Genomic DNA, 5253 nt, shown 5'->3' with positions numbered 1-5253 from the left:
AAAGTGAGAGGCGGTGGAGAGGCGGGCCTGGGAGCCAACGGCTCTGCTGTTTCGACGAATGACGTGCTGCAGGCAGGTTTCGCGGGGGGTTCGGAGGCGGGCTTCTGGGGGGGTGGGCGGGGTGTTCCACGGCAGGAAGTTGCCGAGGCGCAGGCGCGAGGACTCGCCCAGTGCTCCCAGGGCCGGCCGCGGGGGCGGATGGGGGCGCCCGGGGGTGGGGCGAAGGGAGGTGCGGCGTGCAAGCTGCGTGGGGGCTGCGAGCCCTGGGGCGGCGAGCCCTGGGGCCGCGGGGCGTGGCTGCTTGGAGCGGCGGTGGCGGTGGCCGTGGCGGGGGGGAGGGGGGCAGGGAGTTTGCTGCCGCTTAGCCAAGCAAAATCTCAGCGAGAGAGGAAAATGGTTTCTAGTCTCGAGAGATTACTGTGCCCTCAAAGTCTCCCTGATAATCACGGGCATACAATTCTGTGCATCCCGAAAGGTCTTCCTCCAGCCGACTGGCCTTTCCTGGGACCTGGTCGAGCCGAGATGGGGTTAGTCGGAGGCAAGGGGGGGCCTTTTGCAGAGGCCGCGGGCGTTTTCTGACTGCAGAAGCCGCCGGGCTTCCCTCGTAGGCTTAAACCTAAGGCCTGTGCAGGCACAGGCCGCCAACGCCCCGAAGCTGATTTGAATTACATTTTCGTTTTTTCACAAATTTGGATACTTAAAATGATGTTTGCACTCTCTCCTGCTGCAGGGGACTTTGTCCCTGCACTGGCGTTCTAGCCTCCGTCCCAGCTACGGACCCTGCTGAGTCATGCTTGTCACCTGAGGGGGTCCCAGGGTGACCCCACTCCTAGTGAAGAAGCTGGGGAGAGCTGGGCTCAGCTGACCCAGGGCTGGCTTGCCTGAGACCTGCTCTGCCCAGGGACTTGGTAGCCCCTGAGGAGTGCGTGGGGGTGAGGAGAAAGCGGGCTGCAAGGCCAAAACAGAATGAAAATGAGGGCCAGGAGCCGAGGGAACGGGGTGGGGGGAGGTGGCCGAGGTTCCTAGTGCAAAGGGAACCTCAGTCTACATCCAGGCTCCGAGAGAGGCTCCCCCTGCAAAAGCACCCCCCTGTCCAAACGCTTGCTGCCTTATTATTTTCCAAATGCTTTCATGCATGTGACCTTGGTGATTCTCAAACGAAATTGTATAGTTGCTGCTCTGATGCCCACTTTTCTGATCGGGAAAACAAACCCAGGCGCTACTCTAGTCCTTAGCGGAACCAGTTGTATTGCCTTATATAGAAATTTACTGTCTGGTGTCTCTTAGTTTCCGATACGATACAATTCATTATTATAACGCTCTCCCTTTCATGTCAGGCCCAGGAATGTTAGTGACTGAAACTGGGGAGGGGAGGAGCGGCTGAAGAGGGAAGAAGGTTGGAAGGGTGTTTAAACAATACAGCCCTCTTGTCTAAAACACTGGTTGGTAGACATTTTTCTAAAATTGACCAGATAGTAAACTTTAGGCTTTGGGGCCAATCACGCAGCTTGTAGCGAGAAAACAGCCCTAGACAATATGGATGAACCTGGCTGTATTCCAGTGAAACTTTATAGACACTGAAATTTGAACTTCATACAATTTTCACGGGTCACAAAATGTTCTTTTGATTTTTTTCAACTGCTTGAAAATGGAAACAAATCTTTCTGAGCTCGTGGACCCTACAAAAACAGGTGGCGAGTTAGATTTAGACAGAGGATTGTAGTCTGCCCACCTTGTTGTACAATAATTGTGCCTTAGAGCTCTGCTTCAGTGGGAACTAACTCGTGTGCACAGTCAGAGAAGTCTTCGGAGACGATTTCCAGTCTCCCATTAATATATTTTACTTATTTCTGATGGGTAGGCATGATTTCCAAAACCCATTAAACATTAAAAGGGTTGAAAGAAAAGAAACCTTCCCAGACGATATTACTAAAATTTTTTATGCTGTCTACCTCACTGAGGGTTGGAGTGGATAGGGAGCAGATATTTGGGGAGTTTCTGAAAATATTCAGGTACTATCATACACTAAATCCAAAAGTATCATGTACAGCCTATTTCGTTAGCTTTGGATTTCTGTTGTTGTTCTTAAATTGAATCCGTCAGTTCTGGGTCTCTAAATTTTTTAAAATCTTTTTCTGGTCAGGTATTTTTTTGCCTCAAAAATGTAACATCAGTTTTCTTTCTTGAATTACTTAACTGTTCAGTTTTGGTTTGGCCTTTCACCCCGACTTCTTCACGCTTGTCCTAATCTTTTCTCCCACTTTTTCTGTGGTTGTCGGTCTCTCTTGCTCAGCTGAGTCTACCAATGGAATAAGACACCAACAGGTGCACCCATAAGATGTGGGCCATCTTAACCAAGAGATGCGCTGTTTAGGTACATTTCTCTAAGACTGCTTATCTCAAAGTTGCTACAGTGTTAACCACCACTTTCTCCACACCAGCCATGTTTTACAGGCTAGAACACTTGTATATAAACCAGAACAAGTTACATACACCACACGTTGCTGACCTTTAATATGTGTGATGCATTCTGGTAATTTATTTCATTTTTTAAAATATGCAAATTACCCCCTATGTTGATTCCATGTTCGCACTTCGTCACAACTTGTGGTTTGAGACTGGACACTAGTGTATTTTTGAAACTTCTATCCACTCCCTGACCACCCTTTATAAAATAGCAGCACACCCTCATCTGCCCCCAGGTAATCATTTTCTATCCCCTTTACTTTCCCTTTTCTCATGGCACTTATCACCACTTGACATATGTTTGTTCATAGGCTTTTCCTCCTACACTAGAATGTAAATTGATGGCAGGACTTTGTTTTGTTGTACCCCCAGCAACTGGACTAGAGCTTACCAGACGAGGACGCTCAGGCAGCAGGTGCCAAGGTCACATGGCTGGTGAGTGTTGGAATTTGAATTTAATCAGTCTTAAATATTGAGACAGCAAAAGTGATCCTATGTGATAGAATAAACTGTTTACCAAAAGGAATGAGAGAGGGAAATAATACCCAGACAAAGGTGCGGGTGATTCTGTGTTCGATAGCATCCCGGTCTTACTAGCTTTGGGCAAAAATCTTAGCCATTCAAAAAAAAATGTTGCAGTACCTACTGTGTGCCAAGCAGTGTTCTGGGAACTGGAGATACCTGGAATAAACAAGGCATGTAACAGCTCCTGCTCTTTTATACATTCCTTTATTGTTTGTTTTTCTCACTATGGTAGCTTTGCTAAACGGAAAAATCTGAAAATTACACAAGCAAAAGAAGAGCGTAAAGAATACCAATTTTGTTTCTGGCCAAATTATTTTCATCCAAATCATTAGGAGTGGAAGAAAATACACCAAAACATTAATAGTCACTGTCTCTCGGTTACTGATAACTATGGATGATGGTTACTTTATTCTTTGTATATTGCTCTACAAATGGAAAGGGTTATCTTAGTGTGCTAGAATTCTAAGTAATTTCTCTTAAAATATTTAATGCAGTTATGTGAGAGGGAGTTGAAGGAAAATCATTATAAAATTGAAAACACATTGTACTTGTTTGAACTTGTACTTTGTTTTCATTTACTATTGTGATATTTTATTAGATGGAGTGAAGTAATTGTTTTATACTTATAAATGTGTTATTTTTTAACCTTTATGGCATGTGCCTCTGGATTTCTGAAAAGCCACCTTACCCTGCTGTGCTCGCTGTTACTGTTAGGCTACATGAGTTCAGCATTGGTGATAGTGAATAAAGAAAATGACCTGGACCAGAATCTCTGGGGCTTAGACTCACTGGTGCGTAGTAAATAAATATTTGTCAAACGAAAAATATTGACTAGGAAATTCCTCCTGGCCTTTTCCCAATCCATACGCAGAAATGAAAAGGCTTCCAATGTAGAACCTTCTTTTAGAAAAATTGCTCTGAGCAGTCTACCCCAAGCATATTGTTCTTTTATTCAAAGTTTTAGTACACAATGAATTTTAATTTACCACTCAAGATCTCTTCTAAAGTTCACTGTAGCGACAGTTTGTTATAATTGCTGGCCTTCTCCAGGGAGCAGCATGCTAAATTTTTTGGGGGCGTGAGGTCCTCTTCCTTCTTCAGATTTCTTACAGTGTGGTAGGACTGTCCATCATGATACCCTGCTCTCCACCAGCCAACGGGCAGGTACTTAACCCCCTGGGGGCCAGTTAGCCACACCCTTCCTGGCATGTGGATTCCTTAGACCTGCTGGTGAAGCACCCCAAGGTGCTGGCCTCTGGTTCCTGCTTCCTAGGTGTCTAGAATGGCTCCTTTTGTTCTGTGAGCTCCTCCGTGTCCTTCCACATTCCTTTTTGCTTAAGCTGGCCTGAGTCTGTTGCTTACAACCAAAGAACCTCTCATGTTCACCTAACCTTAACCCCTACCCCCTCCAAGTCCTGGATTCAACCACAGATTCTCTTAAGTAAGGAATATGGCCTTTGGGGTTTGAGAGGAAATAGATAAGATAGTAAAATATTTGCAAAATTGTATAAAAGCTACAGGAAAATATTCGTGCAAAGTGTTTCCAATAGAGTGGATTCAACACAGAGAATTGGGTGCTTAGCTGAGAGGACCACAAGGTAACCTGGATATTTGTCACTGCTTCCTGTACCCCTAGGGCTGATATTAGTCACTGCAAGAAGCAGCTAGCACACTTAGAGCTGGGGGAACAAAAGGAAAGAAGTGGTGTTACCAGAACCTGGAAGCTTGGAGGAGAGGCCGTGTGCTGGTTGGTGCGCTGCACACAGCCCTGCTCAGACCACGGAAGACGTGGCTCATGGGTGCTGGTGCCCCTGCGGGGACCTGGTATGGTGATGTTGGGAAGGAGGAAGGAAGCCGGAGGCTGGAGCCAAGCGCAAGGTGTGGGGAGAGTGGGGGCTTTTGATGGAAACTGACAACCAGAGGTCCCTTGTCCCTCCTTCCAGTTTCCCATCAGAGCCTCCCATTGACAGAACCTAATGGGAAGGCAGCTGGCTTGGGAGTTTGGAGAATAGCAGTTTCCAGAGTCCCAGCCCTGGTGTCACAGAGCAGAGTGAAAAAAGGGTCAGCTTAGAGCAAAAGCAGGCAAATAACCACAACAAAAGCATGCTTTGCCTTTGAAAGCATGTGTAATTGTTTTTGAAAATAGAATTCCTGATAAATTAGAAAATTTCAATATATCTATACCTGAATGTAAATTATATCATTATTGTACCTTATGCCAATAGACCTAAGGGCACAAGTTTCAAACCTGTAACATGTTCT

Source organism: Camelus dromedarius, chromosome X (assembly GCF_036321535.1).
Source record: "Camelus dromedarius isolate mCamDro1 chromosome X, mCamDro1.pat, whole genome shotgun sequence".
Taxonomy (NCBI): domain Eukaryota; kingdom Metazoa; phylum Chordata; class Mammalia; order Artiodactyla; family Camelidae; genus Camelus; species Camelus dromedarius.
This window is presented reverse-complemented; position numbering follows the sequence as displayed.